The 18,364-nt window shown below is 44.4% G+C and overlaps 1 protein-coding gene across 4 annotated transcripts in view; it reads left to right on the plus strand.

Moving 5' to 3' along the window:
* The window catches only part of RPS24 (ribosomal protein S24), a 109,940-nt gene that overhangs the window by 73,694 nt on the left and 17,882 nt on the right, over positions 1-18,364 (plus strand). Inside the window, exon 5 of one of the 4 annotated variants that reach the window (XR_014828192.1) lies at positions 6,944-7,054. The exons of the other annotated variants lie outside the window; for them this stretch is intronic. The gene's annotated coding sequence lies outside the window, so the exon portion shown is untranslated. The remainder of the gene's footprint in view (positions 1-6,943; positions 7,055-18,364) is intronic. 4 annotated transcript variants of the gene reach the window in all.

Genomic DNA, 18,364 nt, shown 5'->3' on the forward strand with positions numbered 1-18,364 from the left:
TGATGCAGTTTGCCTTTGTGTAACTACTTTCCTTGTTTTCTTCAACTTCTTTTCCTGAGGTTTAATCTCCTTTTGTTCACTTTAGTCCTTCTTTGCTCTTTTTCAGAAAGTCCATGTCATTTTTAACTTCTTTGGAAATATACAGCAAGGTCCTTTCTTCCCAGTTGTAAGTTGGCGGGGCGGGGGGCGGGGCGGATCACATGAAGATTCAGGTTGCATGAGAATAGCACTGAATCATCTGACAAGCATTTATTTCTTCAGAAATTGCTGAGCTATCATTGTTTAATTCAAAGTTTGCTTTCTTGACAAAGTTAACTGTCTTAATAAATATCCCATTTTTGACAAGTATTCCTAAAATATTATGGCTGTATTCCTTTTTTTTTTTTTTTTTCTTTTTGTAAATCAGATCAAATAACTGAGTGTCTTAATCTGCTTGGGTTGCCATAACAAGATACATTGACTTGGTGGTTTAAACAACAGGAATTTATCTCTCACAGTTCAGGAGACTGGAAACCCAAACAATATCAGTGCTGGGAAGGACTCTGTCCCTGGGTTGCAGACAGTCACCTTCTCACTGGGTTTTCACATACTCTTCTCTCGGAGAGAGAAGCAAACTTTATGGTGTCTCTTCTTATAAAGGCACAGATCCCATCATAAAAGTCCCATCTTCATGACCTCATTTAAAATTAACCTCTTCAAGGTCCCATCTCCAAATATCATCATATTGGGAGTTAGGGCTTCAACATGTGAATTCAGGGAAGCACAGTTCAGTCCATAGCACTGAGTCACTGTTATTGTTACCAGGTGGCAAGACTTAAATTGTATATAGAATCTAAAATTACAGCTATCTTTCTTACTCACTGTCAAAGTGGAATCAGAGAATTCTCTCTTAGTTCCAAAGGGAAACCTTTTCCCTAACCAAGTTGGCCCTCTCCCAGAGAACATACCCTCCCTAGATGTAAGTACAGCAAATGCAAGGACTGGCGAAGATTCTAGCCCCTTTAGATGCAGCTGAGGAGGAGGATGATAGGCAGGAGCCCCACCCCTGAAGAGTGCAAAGAGTTACTATCCCTCCTTCTCCAGGCAGGGTGTGACACACAATGATGGTGAGAACCTGAGGCCCGACTTGGAAGGTGCCTGCAGAGAAAATTCTGTGTCCACCATGTTTGTTTAGGGGCAGGAGAGGAATTCCATCAGTGGGTGTAGCAGCAGCAACATCTCAACAGGACTGTGTGTCCTAATACATCAGATTGCCCTGGAGAGGGGTATGAATGGTGCTGTCTTTTATTGGGGCTACCTGGGAGTAGCCTTGCTTTTATTGAGATAGCCAAGCCTTCACAAGCTTGAGCACCTAGGAGCCAAATCCCTAAAATCCTTTCTAATGTTTTCATTAACATGCTCTTATACACCCATGGTAGCTTTTGCATGGGATTAATCCCATTGCACTCAAACAGAGTTGTGTACTCTTCTTTATTACTTGAGAATGGAGGCTTCAACCTATACAGGCTGGTGACCAAAAGGGAAACATCTCACTGAAGGTGGCATTTGTCTGGAGGGCCAGTCCCCTCAGAAAGGGACCCCAACCATCACAGTACCCCACAGTGCTGATATGAAGGTCAATCCTATTGTTGATCAGTACACTTTTAGGGGCATCTATGTGCTAGGCACCACAGGCTGGATTGGGTTTTGCTACTCATCCTGGGGGGGAGCCATCACTGCTGGTTTTTTTTTTTTTTTTTTTTTTTTTTTTTTTTTTTTTAAGAATAGCTTTAGGAGTTCCTGTTGTGGTGCAGTGGAAACGAATCCAACTAGGAACCATGAGGTTGCGGGTTCAATCCCTGGCATTGCTCAGTGGGTCAAAGATCCGGTGTTGCTGTGGCTCTGGCGTAGGCCGGCGGCTACAGCTTTGATTAGACCCCTAGCCTGGGCAGGTGCAGCCCTTAAAAAAAAAAGAATATTTTTTATATCATTTTATTAGTTTATTTATTTTTTTAGGGCCACATCTGTGGCATATGGAAGTTCCCAGGCTAGGGGTTGATGCCCTATACCACAGCCACAGCAACACCGGATCCGAGCCGCATCTGTGACCTACACTACAGCCTGCAGCAATGCTGGATCCTGAACCCATTGAACAAGGCCAGGGATCGAACTCGCATCCTCAGTGATACTAGTTGGGTTCTTAACCTGCTGAGCCACAGTGGGAACTCCTTCATGCTGTTCTTAAAGAAGCAGGTATGTGCTGGGAACTGGGTCCTGGGAATCTCACCATATCCTGCCTGTAGTTGTCCTCTGGGGACTGGGACTCATGGTCTTGAAGCTGCTCTTGCCGGTTCAGTTCTTCCTTGCCATGGGCATCAGCTGTAAAAGGACAGCATCCTCTGTCATTGGCTCCGAGCAGCAAACGAAACAATTGTGTCTTGAAAAGCTGGCCACTCTGTCATCTCAATTCCATATTTGATGGAGTTCCTAAATTTGTCACATACTCTCTTGTAATTCTTTTCAAGGAATTTTGTTCTAAAGGGAAGGAGAGAAATGAGGTATTAGCTGGAGGGAAAAGTGAGGTTAGGAGAAGCTGCTTAAAAAAAATGAATGAACGAATGAATGAATTAAATAAATAATAAGAGCATGTTTATATACTGAAAGGAATGATCTAGTAGTGAGGAGGCATGTGATGACCTGAGAGAGAGGGGAAAGATGGGTGAAGTCATGTCCACAAGTAGGCAAGAGAGGCATGGATTTAAAACACAGGCTGAAGGGAGTCCCCATCGTGGCTCAGTGTTAGGGAACCAGACTAGTATCCATGAAGATGAGGGTTCAATCCCTGGCCCTGCCCAGTGGGTTAGGGATCCAGCATTGCCATAAGCTGTGGCATAGGTTACAGATGAGGCTCGGATCCTGTGTTGCTGTGGCTGTGGTGTAGGCCAGCAGCTGCAGCTCTGATCCAACCCCTAGCCTGAGAACTTCCATACACTGCAGTTGCTGCCATAAAAAGACAAAAAAGACAAAACAAAACAAATATAGGTTGAAGACTGTTTTCAAACATTTGGCTGAAATCCAGATATCCCATACTTAGAGGACCCTCCAGACCCCACCCCCTAGGCTGGAGGCTGTGTGTTTTGTGAAGGAGCCTTGGGCTTAGCCAGGGAGACTGGATCTCCAGTAGCCCTGTGCTTCCTCTGGAGGCTGGATAACTTCTATGAGCCTTGGTTTTGGTCTCCTTGTAAAATGAAGCTGATCTCACCTACTCCACAGAGTCACAGAAAGTATTAAGATAATGTAAGCAGAACACTTGGCATGGAAAATAAAAGCGATTTCAGTTCCATCATTGAGAGATAACCATGTTTACCATTTTGATGTATTTTTGTGCCAGTCTTTTTTCCACTTAATATAAATACATTCTTAAAAATACTTTGTTCTTATATACTGTTCTGTAACGTGCTTTTAGCACTTAAATATATTGAGAACAATTTTCCATGTCATTAAATATTTTACTGTAACATCACTTTTTAAATGTATGCAGATCATTACATAGGTGGTCTTACCATATTTTCTCTTAACCAATTCCTGTTGTAGAGATGGTGTAAGTTATTTCTTACTATATTCTGTTATAAACAAGATGGTTAAAAATTTCCTTTTGGCTGTATTTTCACACGCATTCATGGTTATTTCCCTGCAGAAGTTCTCTGGCATGTAATTTCAGCTGAGCTGTGGACACAACTCTTTTACCTCCTGTTGACAGAGGAAGAAGAGGATTTGGGGGGATATCACAGACAGGCAGAGTGGAGAGTGATATCTAAAGGGTACTGATGTATGGGATGCTGTCATTCTGGAAGCAGAGCTCTGGGGCCTGAGATAAGTCTCTAGATGTGGCCTATCGCCTTTAACAACTTAATTGCCACTCTGGTTGAAGACATGAAGGCAAGCTTATCAAATATGAGGAAGCTATGAAGTTGAGAGGGATATGTTGAATGACAGAATCAAGATGCAAGGGAGAAATGAGTGGTAGGAAGAGTGGGCTGTGGAGTTCCCGTCGTGCCGAAGTGGTAATGAACCTGAGTAGAAACCATGAGGTTGCGGGTTTGATCCCTGGCCTTGCTCAGTGGATTAAGGATCCGGCGTTGCTGTGAGCTGTGGTGTAGGTTGCAGACGCGGCTCGGATCCTGCGTTGCTGTGGCTCTGGCATAGGCTGGTGGCTACAGCTTTGATTAGACCTCTAGCCTAGGAACCTCCATATGCTTGTGGGAGCAGCCCTAGAAAAGGCAAAAAAAGACCAAAAAAAAAAGACCAAAAAAAAAAAAAAAAAAAAAAGAGTGGGCCGAAACAAACAAGTGAAACTGAATAGGGAAAACTATACTGCCTTAACAATGATAAATGTGGACCATACAGGTTGAGGCTGGAAGAGAGCTGGATGAATGTCAGGTCATGCCAAAAAGACACAGGGGTTGATGTGATATGGCTGCCCCACAAACTCATGCAAAACAACCCAATAAACTTCATGTGGTATTAGTTTGAGTAATATCTAGACCATATGTCAGTGGAATGTTGATAACCTGGAGCTCAGCCAAAAAAAAAAAAGGTGGTCAGGCTGGTGAATGATCTAGACCATGGCTTTTCAATAGAAATATAATGCAAACTGTCTTTTTCCCTGCCTACTGCCCCCCCCCCCAATTTAAACTTTTCTAGTAACAAATACTATATTTTAGATAACCCAGTCTATCCAGAACATTATCATTTTAGCATGTAGTCAGTGTAAAGAAATTGTTAGAAGGATGTTACATTCTCCCCCCACCCCTGAATACTAAGTCTTTGAAATCCAGTGAGTATTTTACATTTCTAGCACATTTTAATGTATATACCACATGTGGCCATTGGCTGCCAGTATTGAACAGGGAAAATCTGTGCCTTATAGCTGCTACTCAGAATATGGTCCATGGACCAGCAGCACCTGCACCCTCTGAAGACTGGTTAGGGATACAGATGCTTAGTCCCCACCAAGAATTCCTGAATCTTAGTTATCATTTCAGCCAACTCTCTAGATGGTTCCTGTGCTTACTACCATTTGAGAAGTAGTGCTCTAGATGTCAGGTCATGATTTGGGGAATGTCTGAAGAAACTGAGTATGTTTTACATAGAAAAAAGGAAGCCTCTGGAGACTCTGATAACAATCTTCAAATATTTAAAGGCCTGTGTGTGGAAGGTGGGAAAGATGTGGTCCCACGTAGAAGAACTAAGACTATAGGTGAAGGTGGGGCTGGGTTGAGAGAAAGGGAACTGAACCTTTTAAAGCTTCCATAGTTAATACTTATCTCATGTAATCCTTATAACAAAAGAACTGGACTTAGAGTTACATCAGTTCCAGGCTTACCTCCGCTAGTCACTGTGCATCCTGTGAAGGAAGAATTACTTAGCCACTCTGTGCCTCAGTTTACTGTCTGTAAAATGGGAAAAATAATAACGCACTTGCCAAGGCTCATGTGAAGACCGTTAGGCAAGGACCGTGTTCGCTGTACCCAACATGCCCTCTCTGGGCTCGGCACAGGCCTGACATAGATTCAGCTCGCAATACCAATTTCTCTGTAAACCAGGCAAAGCTCCAGCCGTGAAGGATGGCTGTTCCTGCTATTAGCGGACTTGTGGTTTGAGGTGATAGGTTATGTTTTTCAGCAGACACAAACGAACCTTGCCCCTGCATGCCTTCATCTCACTGAAAGCCCATTTCTTATTTACAGCCCCAATTGATCTGGATCGATCTATGCTGAAACTTCTTCATCAGGAGAGTGAAAACAGAAAAGCAGGGAGGGGAGGTCGGGGCTCCTCCACCTTCCCGTGCTCAGCACTGGTGCTGGGCCTCTGGCCACTTTCCCATTCTTGGGATAAATATCTCCAAAGCATGGCACTGGGTCATTCCAAAGGAGGGGAAGGACCTGGCCCATCAGAGCGTTTCTCTGAAGAAGATCTCATTGCAGACTCGCCAAGTCACATCTGTGCTCTGTCAAGTAAACAAAGAATATCTACAGCTCTCAGGCAGGCACTAACATTAGCTGAGTGAGGGCTCTTTGGGGACCAGGGAAAGGAGGCTTGCATTTGAAAATGAACCACTGTACGTGGATTTATAGCATTGCTTTTCCGATGGAGAGGGGGAAATATTTTTCTCTGGGAGATTAGAATTTACTAGTGGATTCAAGTGTAACTTTGGAGAGTGGCGGAGGTATTAGATGTGGCAGTATCACAGTATTGTTTTATTGGCAATTAGATTTCAAACTGGCACGAATGTATGAAAATAAGACTCAATTATGGGCCTGTGAAGTTTCCCCACCATCTGTCAACAGTTTGCTCCTTATGCCATAACATGTGTACCTTTGGAGGGAAAATGATTTAATAGCCCAAGTCAAGAGGTACAGCTCACCAAATTATATTGGAGTTTATAGCCAAGGCCTGCATTTGTGATTTCTGATGCAGAGAAAAAGCAAATATAAACTTGTGCACACACACACCCCCTTTCAGGGTCTCACAGATTCACAGCTGTCAGAGGTGGAAAATACCTTCAAAAGGAGTGAGCCTAAGTTCTGTACTTTGCAACTGAGAAAAATCAAGTCCCGAAGAGGGACAGGGACTTGTTAAATGACACTGTGATATGGAGCAGAGCTAGAAGTATGACCAATAGGAAACTTTGGGACCTGCTGCTTAACTAGAGTTTGAACTCCATGAGGCCATGAACCTCTTCTATTTTGGGCATCACTGCTTTCACAGAGCCCAGCACATGCCTGATGTGTGGGAAATGCTCAATAAATATTAGTGGCACATCTTATATTAGGCAGGTTTTGCTGTATTCTGATGCAGTAACAAGCACCTCCCAAATGCCATGTCTTCTAAGAACAAAGTTTTATTTCTCACTCAAAATCTTTTGTTGGCTATAGCTCTGCTCCATGTGTCTCCATCTTAGGGTCCAGACTGATGGAATAGCTCCAATCTGGGACATGAGAATCTCATGCAAGAGGGGAAAAGAGCAGAGGCAGAACCTTGTGATGGCTCTTCAAGTTCCTGCTTAGATAAGGTACTTGGCACTTCTCATTTTCCATTGGTCAGTGGAAGTCATTTTGTGTGGAGGTGTTCTCCACGGCAGGACACTGCATGCCACAGATGTGAGTAGAGATTTATAATCATTCCTCTTATAGGGGAGTGAGAAATGGGGGGTAATAATGCAGGCAACTACACACTTAAAAATAGAATGTGGGGAGTTCCCGTCGTGGCGCAGTGGTTAACGAATCCGACTAGGAACCATGAGGTTGCGGGTTCGATCCCTGCCCTTGCTCAGTGGGTTAACAATCCGGCGTTGCCGTGAGCTGTGGTGTAGGTTGCAGACGCGGCTCGGATCCTGCGTTGCTGTGGCTCTGGCGTAGGCCGGTGGTTACAGCTCCGATTCAACCCCTAGCCTGGGAACCTCCATATGCCGCGGAAACGGCCCAAGAAATAGCAACAACAACAACAAAAGACAGAAAGACAAAAGACAAAAAAAAAATAGAATGTGGGACTACAGTCAGGCTTTATCCTGTGAAACTGAATATTTGACCCTGCACTGACCCAGCAATGCCTCTCCTAGGTAGACCCCAGAGAGCTTTTTGCATGTGGGCACCATGAGATGCATGTGGAAGTGTTTATAGATGCATGTTTTGTACAGCACAGAACTCCCAAAACTCAAACAACTGAAATGCCTGTAGACAGGATGGATATATAAATTAGAATATATTTACACAAAGGAATGTAATTCAGCAATGAAAATGAACAAACCTCAGCTATTTGGAACAACATGAATACTTATTTGGAAACATCTTAAGTGAAATAAGCAAATCTATAGGAGACTACACAGAGTTTGGTTCTGATTTTATATATCATTCATATATAAAGAAATTGTACTAAAGACATGAATGATAAGCACAAAAATCAAGATTTGGCTGCTGTGGGTGGGGGAAAGTACAGGAATGGGATAGGTGGATACAAGTTACTGGTGATGTTCTAGCTTTTCAGGTGGGTGGTGAGTTGAGGGGGGGCCATTTTCATATTGTACATTTTGGGAGTCCCCCTTGTGGTTCAGAGGAAACGAACCCGACTACTGTCTATTAGGATGCGGGTTCGATCCCTGGCGTCACTCAGTGGGTTAACAGTCCAGTGTTGCCATGAGGTGTGGTGTAGATTGCAGACATGGCTCGGATCTGGTGTTGCTGTGGCTGTGGTATAGGCCAACAGCTGTAGCTCTGATTCAACCCCTAGCCTGGGAACTTCCATATGCCACAGGTGCGGCCCTAAAAAGCAAAAAACAAACAAATCATATTATACATTTTAACATATTTGTTATATTTATTCTTTTGTCTCTATCAAATGTTGTGTTCAAAATGGAATTAGAAAGAACGCAAAAATAACAACTAGAAAAGGAAATAATTTTTTAAAAGATGAGTGATGATAGAGAAGAGCTGTCTTGCAAAAGTGGGATTCCCAGAAGCAAATTTAGCAAATGCATTTTGGGGCAGAGTTCAGGGGCCTGGAATAGAAGGTGGGGCTTTGAGTGTTCTGGCCTCTCAGTGCAGACGCTGTGCAGTTGGCAGTTCACACCATCAGGCCTTGGGGAGGATTTGTGTCCTCACTGGCCCCAACATCACCCTCATTAGGTTGCTTTGGGCACTGAGATACCTGAAAGGACCCTGCCTATGGGCCTGGACATTTCAGGTCTACAAAGAGAGAGCCGCCACTGTGGATGAATGCAGTTGGCTACTGTGTTTGTCCACAGATGTCCTAATTTAAATGTCCCTGACTTTGGTCCTCTCTGAATGCAGAGAGAAGGCCCCATTTTGGCCTTGTAAAGTTGAAGAGGCCACACCCAGATGGCCAGTAAAGTTGGCCACTGCTCTTGGTTGCCCCTATGCAACAATGACCATCCCACTGAGGCTGCATTCTGCTTGAACATTCCTGGATAGATCTGCTTTCCAAACTCAGGGCAGGAGAAGGAAACTTCAGACAGGATAATCTGTTTCTCTGGCAAAATAATCCAGGATCACCTGCCCCTTGATGTTTTACCACCTTCCTGGACAGAGTAAGTTATATTACAGTGAGGGCTGCCTGCTCTGGTGACTCCAGGGGCCCAAGTGGTGTCTGAGTCCCTTAGAGAGAGGGAGAGGAGGGGGCTGTAGGCCACCTGGAGAAGAGTCAGAGATGAAACCAGAGCACAGGTGAGACCTATGCCACCTCCAAGGGAGGGGAAACCTGACCACACCAGCACTCGCTGAACTTCCTTGCCCACTTGTGGGGTATGTGCAAAATTTGCCCCCTGCTTCCTGCTGAGGGATGTGCTTGGAGATCTCTACTCATTTGGTCTCATTCAGTGTGGTTGCTTCTGGTTGCAAGTAACAGAAATCCAGAACAAATGGAATTTTTGTCCATTTGCACCTAAACAGGAATAGGTAAGCTTTTATTGGTCCAGGTGAAACTTGGTCCAGGAGTCAAAAAAAAAAAAAGCCTCAGAGCCCTCTTTCTCTCTCATCTCTTCTTGAGTCAGTTTCCTAGAGCGGGCTTTATTTTGGTAGACTTCTCACCACTCTTACACCCCAGGGTTCTCCCAGAAGCTCTTGGGGCTCCGTTAAAGTCCAACAAGAAAGAAACAGCTTCTTTGTCCCTGATCCCATTAGAAGCCCCGAAATTCATCCTCTCAGGGCTGGTTTAGTCAAACGTCCCTTCCTAGCCAGTCACAGTGCCTGGAAAATCGAATGCATTGATGGTGTAGCCAGGTTAAAAGATCTCCTTAGAGCTGAGGATGGAGTCAGCATCCCCAGAACCTGTGCGTTTTCAATAGAAATCAAGGACTGTGAGGAAGAAGGAAGGGGGATTGGATGATTGGAGGGTAATCCACAAATAGTCACTTCCTGTCTGCTGAGGCTTATGTTAATCATTTGGGGGAGCACTTTACACCTGAAAGATAGTCATAGTTTATATGCCATTTGGTGGTAGAGGTATTTTTCCCTTTGAAATTTATTTTTTATTTTTAATATTTTTTGTCTTTGTAGGGCTGCATCCATGGCATATGGAGGTTCCCAGGCTAGGAGTCGAATTGGAGCTGCAGCCACTGGCCTGTGTCACAGCCACTGCAACTTGGGATCTGAGCCATATCAGCGACTTACACCACAGCTCACAGCAATGCTGGATCCTTAACCCACTGAGAGACCAGGGATTGAACCTGCCTCCCCATGGATACTAGTCAGAAATGTTTCCGGTGAGCCATGATGGGACCTCAGAAGTTGTTTTTTTTTAATTTTTATTTGTAACCATGATCATTTTCAAATATATATGAAAGCAGAATGAATAGAATAATGAATTTCCCCTGCCCTCTGTACCCACCACCCAGCCTCAACCATTGTCTTATGTTGACTTTTGACTTTTAGAAGTTTTAAATTTGTGCATAGTTCAATCTTGATCTTTTGTACAGTGGTTGCTCCCATTGTTTGTGGTTGTGTTTAGAGAGAAGCTAGATAAATATTCCACTACATTTTTTTCCCCCTAGGTTTGTTTTTTTGGATATATGCTGTGAAGTAGAGTCTAACAGGATTTTTTCCCATGTATCCAGTTTCCCCAACTCTGTTTATTGAATCATCCATTCTCTTCTCACTGGTTTCTGAAACAGCTTGATTTGATATTAAGTTCTTACATGTACCAGTATCTGTTTCTGGCTACATATTCTGTTTTATTGACCTGTGTGTTCTTGTACCAATACTGACATTTTAAATTTTATGGATGTATAAATAAGTTTTCATATCCAATATACCTAGTTCCATCACTATATTTCTTTTTTTCAATGTTTTCTTGCCAAACTTTATTCATTCTTTCAAATGAAACTTAGAATCATCTTTCCAAGTTCAAAAGAAATCTCCCTTAGGATTTTGATTAGAATTTGTTAAAGTTCTATATAAAGCTGGAAAAATGGACATTTTCTTCATAGTCACTCTTCAGATGTAGGAATATGGCATCTCTCTCCATTTATTCAGGTCTTGTAAGTCCCTCTGTAAAAATGCATAGTGTTATCTCCTGTGAGGGCCATTCCTGGGTTGTTTTATGTATTTTGCTGTGTCTGTGGATGAGACATTTAAAACTTCCCATTTTATTTTCTTTATTCTTTCATTCTGTATGGCTTTCTATTTTGATCAAGTCTGAGTCACTCTGAGAAGCTTAGGCCGTGCTAGCTAGGAACCCACCACCCACCCAATCTACCACTGTTTATATTTGCTCTAAAAATGGAGTCCTTTGAGCTCTTATGTAAAGTGGAAAGAGCATGAGGTTTGACATCTAGATGGTCCTGAGCGCAAGTCCCTGCTCTGGGCTTTATAAGCTGTGTGTCCTTGGGCAAATTTTCATTTTGCTTCCCTGAATCTCATTTTCCTTACTTGCAAATGGTTGTGAGTTGTTTTCTTCATTTTTCGTCTATTTCCATTTATTATGTTTGCATCCAAATTTTTCTTTCTTCTCCAGGGGGAGCTAAATTTTCTGGGAACAGAGGTTATGCCTCCTTCAAGGCTGTATGTGGGGAACATAATCAGATAACGGTGGAAGTGCCGTGCTGCCAGGCAGTACGGACTGCAGAGTCCAGCCCATGGACTCCATTTTGGTTCATTCAAAATAGAAGATACTTTGACATAATCTGGAGTCCTTGCCTGAATTATGGATTTTTAATAAAACTTTGAAATATGGGTGGTTAACAAGATTAAAATAGTCAAGGTTTATTGAGTTCTTAGTGTACGCCAGGTACCAAGTGATCTCACTCCAGGTATGATCTCATGAGACTGCACCATACCCTGGTGAAGAAGATATGATCCCCATCTTAGTTCAGAGAAGCTAAGAAACTAAGATCACATGGTGAGAATGTGGTACAGCTGAGACAAACCAACTCAGTGTCCTGGTACCCTACCATCTTTCCTACAACAACCAAGCAGTGTCTTAACAGTGCCTCAGGCCTGGGAGGTAGCCAGCCAGAAATACTGGTCTTGTCCCCTTCTTCCCTCTTGCTGTCTAGGTCCTGCTTTTAGCAAAGTAGTGAAGCCAGAAAGCCATTGGCTGTGTTAGTTGCCATCTCTCTCTCTCTCTCTCTTTTTTTTTTTTTTTGCTTTTTAGAGCCACACCTGTGGCATATGGAGGTTCCCAGGCTAGGGGATGATTCAGAGCTACAGTTATTGGCCTGCGCCACAGCTCATGGCAACACTGGATCCTTAACCCAGTGAGCAAGGCCAGGGGATTGAACCTGCCACCACATGATTCCTAGTTGGATTTGTTTCCGCTGTGCCACGATGGGAACTTCCTAGTTGCCTTCTCTTTATCCCTCCATTTTAAGAATCCCCAGAACAAGAATGTGGTCAATACTTCTCACTACGGTGTTAAACTCTTACCCATCAAGTCTTCACCACCCCTTACTCCCCTGACAAGAGTGGCAGACTGGCACGGCCTTGAAGGACTGCTAGGTAGAGGAGAAGTGTATGGAGTATGAAGGGGGCACAGAGAATGGAGGCAGAGGGCACAGAGAATGGAGGCAGAGGACTCAAAGCCTGGCAGGATGGCAGTGGGGAAGGAGCTCTGGATGAAGACCCAGATGCATCTGACGCTTGATAACTACGTGATGTAGTGCAAATTACTTATGCTCTCTGTGCCTCTGCTTCCTCATCACAAAAGTGGGGACCATTTGCCCCGATGGGCTAGAGTGATGACAGACTTGGATGGTGGGAACCTGTGCTAGATGGTACAACCTTGGGCATGTGTAAGATGATGGCTTTATTGTTATTTGCACTACAAAAATAATAGGATAAGGAAACCAAAAGCAGCAAGAGAATGATGACTAATCCCTCAAGTTGCTTCTGAATGGTGGAAGCACCAAGGCACCACTGGTGCTGCAGGAGGAAGAGAAGAGAAGAAGGTTGACCAAATGGGCCTCAGGTGGTTTCTGGGTCATACAGATTTCAGAGGCTTGTTTTAGTTTTGAAAATTTTGGATTCCACATTTTTCAGGATCCTAGAGCGGTGTATAAATCAATAATATTAATGATAGCTAATATTTGTGTACTTTTGCTGTGGGCCAGGTATTGTGTGTTTTGGATGGATTATCTGATTTAATCTGTAGAGCAAGCCTATCTACGAAATAGGCATTGTTGTTTCTCCCAAATTATTAGTTTATTTTTATTGTCTTTTTAGGGCCACACCCACGGCATATGGAAGTTCCCAGGCTAGGGGTCAAACTGGAGCTGCAACCGCTGGCCTACACCACTGCTGTTGTAAAGCTGGATCAGAGCAACATCTGGAATTTATATCTCCAGCTCATGGCAATGCTTGATTCTTAACCCACTGAGCAGGAGCAGGGATTGAACCCATGTCCTTATGGATACTAGTTGGGTTCATTTCCGCTGAGCCACAATGGGAACCTGTTTCTCCCATTTTAGAGATAGAGAAGGTAAATCCTGAGGGTTTAAGTAGCTTAAGTTTCCTAAGGTTATGGAGCTGGCAATGGGGATTTATACCAAAAAGGCAGTAGAACTTAAAAAACAAGCAACCAGATACCCAGGTCCCACCTCTGATCAATTAAATCAGAAACTCTAGGGTAGGGTTCTAGGATCAATATTGGTGGACAGCTCTGAGTGATTCTGATATGTGGCCAGGCATGAACATGGCTGGACCAGGTATCTCCCTGGTGGGCAGCAGACGATGGTGAGGTGCTGCAGCCAGGGTGGGGTAGACACTGGTTTGGTTGGGAATGGTGGGGAGGTGGCAGTAGCTGTAGGGTGATCCCGCTGGAGATCCTGAGCATTGACAGCAATGCCATTTTTCTTTAAGGAGAGAAAAGATGGCCAACAGGCTGAGCCTCTCTGTGTGTGCATGTTAGAGAGAGAGAGACAGAGAGAGTGGAAGGTGGAGAGGGGGAATGGAATATGGTGTGTGTGTGTGTGTGTGTGTGTTTGAGTATTTGTATGCTCATTGTGGAAATGTGTGTATGGCTGTGTATGTGCGTGTAAGGAAGTATGTTTGTGTATGAGTGTATCTCTGTGTGTGGAACTGTGAGACTATATTTGCATGAGTCTGTATGCCTGTTTATGTATGTATGTTTGTAGGCACATTTATGTGCACATTTGTGTATGTGTTTGTGCTTGGGTATGTATGGGTGTGTGTGTGGCGGGGGTTATGGGTTTGTGTGAATGTGCATGTCTTTCGTCTGTATACATGATGCTTGTGTTAGTATCAGCGTATGTATATGTGGTTGCATACGTGTGTGTGTGGATATGTGCATGTGTGTGTGACTCTATATAGGTATGCATATGTATTTGTGTATCTGTACATATACTATGGACTGAGTTTGTGCAGTGCTCACCCCCTTCATATATTGAAGCCCTAACCTCCAATGTGATGGTATTTGAGTGGAATCTTTGGGAGGTAATTAGGGTTGGTGGCGGTCATGAGAGTTGGTCCATCATGATGGAATTAATGCCCTTACAGAAAAAAGAAGAGGAAGTTCCTCTTGTGGCTCAGCGGTAACGAACCCTACTAGTATCCATGAGGATGGGGGTTTGATCCCTGGCCTCACTTGGTGGGTTGAGGATCCGGCGTTGCTGTGAGCCATGGTGTAGGTTGCAGATGTGGCTGCGTTGCTGTGGCTGTGGCATAGGCTGGCGGCTACAGCTCCGATTTGACCCCTAGTCTGGGAAATTCCATATGCCACAGATGTGGCCCTAAAAAGCAAAAAAGCAAAAAGAAAAGACACAAGACACTCTCTGTCTGTGCCTCTGAGGATACAGCCAGAAGGTGGCTGTTTACAAGCCAGGAAATGAACCCTCATCAACACTGGATCTGTCAGCACCTTGATATGGCACTTTCCAGCCTCTAGAATTGTGAGATGCAAGCGCTTATTGTTGAAGCCACATAGTCCATAGTATTTTATTATGTTAGCCCAAGCTAAGACGATGTAGTTGTGTACAGGTATAAAAGTGTGCAGGGATGTGTATATGAGAAAGTACGCATGTATGTGTGAGGTGTGGGCAGTAGTACGTACATGTGTGTATGTGCATTTGTGCATGTGTACTGTGTATCTGTGAACATGCTATGTATACACTCATTTATGTATTTGTGCATGAGTGAGTATGGGTGCATATGAGAGAGAATGTGGGTGTGTGGGAGTATGTAATTATGTGCCTAAGTCTGTGCATGCATGTTTGCCTACATATGGGTGTTAGTTTAAGTACATGTGTGCATATGGCTGTGTTCATATGTGGGCATGGGTGTGAGTGTATGACTCCATGTAGGTGGGTATGCATGTTTGTATATATGCCTGTAGATGTTTCTGTGTTCCTATATGTGTGCACAGTTGCCATTTATATACATTTATGTGTGTGCATATGGGCAAGGATATGTGAATGAGTGATGTATCTTTGTGTGTGTAGGATTCTGTGGATATGTGTGCATGGATGGATGTTTATATATGTGTGCATGTAGTTGTGTATGTATGAGCATCTGTGAGTGTGAGTGTGTGCACAGGGGGGCCCTGGTCTGCAGACCTGGGTGCCTTTCCTTCATTCTTGACAGATGGTCTAGCAAACGAGGCCCTCTCTGCCACCTGCCTGCGTGCCCCACCTTAGGGCCTTGCTTCCTTCGTCCAGTCCTGCTGCTGCACTGTGGCTGCTTCTCCCCTCTCTGGCTCCCTCCCTGACATTTGTGCCTTTTTGGCTGGTGTGTGGGGAAGGTGCAGTTAGGACAGAGCTGACAGTCAAGGCTGGCCTGGCCTAAGCCCACTGTGGCAGGGCCAGGAGGCAGGCAGTGCTGAGAGTTTGTGTGTGTGTGGTTACCATGGCAGGGAGGCAAAGCCCAGGCAGCCCTCGCCAGCGCCTGGCCTCCATCCGCAGGTGGGCAGGCAGCCCAGGGTAGAAGGGCCTGTGCTTTGCAGACAAAAATGCCAGATGGTGGGGGATTTAGGGGGGCCCTCCATGGCCTGGCTGCCAGGGGCAAGGAGTTTTTCTGGGGCCTTGGAGAATGAGCTGGGGAGTTGCTTGTGTGCTGCTGGGTTTTTTTTTGTGAGTGTATGGGTGTGTGTGTGTGTGTGTGTGTATGTGTGTGTGTATGTGTGTGTGTGTATGTATGTGTAGGCTTGCTTTTGCATGTTTCAAGATATATTTCCCTTTTGGATTTCTATCAGTTTCCTAAAAAATTTGATCAATAAGATTCAGTTTTTTTTTTTTTTTTTTTTTTTTTTTGGTGTAAGGAGAGTGCATGTTCGTTCCTGCAAGGAAGTCAAAACATCTTTTTTAAACAGAAAATATTTATTGACAAGCCATAACAGCAGCATCAAATATGACATTTAGACTGAGTATTTCAGTTTTAAGTGGGCTATAGGGGCATGGCAAGTGGCTGGGTTCTTCTCACGTTAGGAAAGTGTTTTGTCTCCTGCTGGTTGTTTTGCTAACTTTGTCTTCAGTGCAAGGAGTTTTCCTGAGTGGATCTGCTCATTCCTTGCCATGTGCTCTGCCTTGTCCTATGGGAAATGCAAGCTTGCCCCCGTGCAGGCTCAGACAGGGGTGGGGACGGCTCTGCCCCTCCACCCCAGACTAACATGGCATCTCCACAGAGACCTCCCCAGCACCCTGGCCTCACTAGGATGGACACACGTGAGTGGCACAACCATGGGTAAAGACCAGAGGCTTTTCGTCTTGTTGTAAAGGAAATTGATGAGAAGGATGGTTTTATGTGAGTAAAGTATTTCCTGGCCCTCACAGAGCCCAAGTGCTGATGTCTGCACGGGAAGGTGGTGCTCATGGGGTCCCTGGGGACGATGAATGGATCATGATGCTTGCTTTGGAAACAGGTCTTCTCAGCCTCAAAGAAAAAGGCCAGCTCCCTGCCTCTGGCCTCCATTCCCTCATCACCAGGCTCAGCCTCCATGGCTTCATGCTGCATAAAGCCTAGATTCCTTAACAGGGCACTTCAGGCTCTTAAGTGTAGCCAGCTCCCAGGGCACCCATCAGTGGGTGGTTCATCCATCACTACAACCTGTCTGTCTTGCTCAAAGTTCTAAATGCCACTTGCTTTTTAAGCAGAAAAACTTTATCAAGAAGTAATAAAAGCAGTACCAAATATGAAGAAAATCAGACAGACTATCACTCATGCTGCTTCTCTCTCCAGGATTCGCTTCCTGCCCAAATCCCATCTTTCCTTCCTGGCTCAGCTGACTGACACTTTCTCCTTTCCTTCTCTATGCTCCTATGATATTATTATTTTTATTTTGTTATAGGTATGTATGTGTGTCTTGTTGTGTGTAACTGCATTGTGTGATTCCACTGGTCCATTCAGTGGACATGGCATCTACATGGATACAGAGCATTTACAGGTTTCATGCAGGAAATGAGAATGATCCAGAAGTTGTTAGCCATCCACGCGGCATCCAGTTTCACCCTGCAGCACTTTCTGTCTTGAGTGTAGCCTTCATCAACATTGTCATGCATATGGCCTTTCCCCTATCGTTTTTTATTAGCAGCCTTTCTTCCACCTTCTGACACCATCCTGGTTGAATACATTTATATTCTAGTGGGAAAGGCAGGCTAATGATTCCGGGCCAAGCATGCGCTGGGTGCCGAGGATACAGAGATGAAAGAAGCAGGACCCCATCCAGCAAGGAAATCGCATCTGAAATGGAGAGACGTGTGTAGATATTGACATAGCTTTGCTAATACTTAAGTAGAAATAGCACAGATTTGCTTCTGAAGCACAGGGAAGGGAGAGCGTCACACCAGAAAACTCCTACTCATCCTTTAAGGTCCAGTTCATATGCCCCCTATTCTAGAAAGCCTTCTTGTCCTGAAATGTGGTGGATCAGATATAGAATTCAGCCCTTTCCCCTGTACTCCCTAACCCCTGCTACATCACACACACACACACCCACACCCACCCATTCTCTCAAGGCTATGTGTAGAAGGCTTCACTGAAGGGTTGTGAAGGAATGGTTTATATTGCAAAACCACAAACAACTTAAAATTTAAGATTAGGCTTTTTTTGTTTTTCTTTTTTTAAAATGTCCCTTGACCGTTTCCATGACTTGGGTTCTATCCTTTCTTCTCTCTGTCTGGATCAATGTCCCAACCATTCCCATTTCTTGGGAAGAAGAAATGCTCTGTCCACAGCTGCTGGTCCCCGGGATGCGCCCAGCTGGCCTTGCGGTGGTTCACGGCCGGCATCTCTCTGACTGATCCGTGCTCGTGCCATGTTTTGTCATTAGCTGTTTTGAACATTGCCCTGACTTACCTCCAGACTTAGCTCTGGGACCCCCACTGCACATCAAGGACTTGGCTCAGGCACACCCACCTGTTGGG

This window comes from Sus scrofa, chromosome 14 (genome assembly GCF_054392235.1).
Source record: "Sus scrofa isolate SSC_HxYL_T2T_F1_AM1 chromosome 14, Sscrofa_HxYL_maternal_Yorkshire_Landrace_v2.0, whole genome shotgun sequence".
NCBI classification, from domain to species: Eukaryota; Metazoa; Chordata; class Mammalia; order Artiodactyla; family Suidae; genus Sus; species Sus scrofa.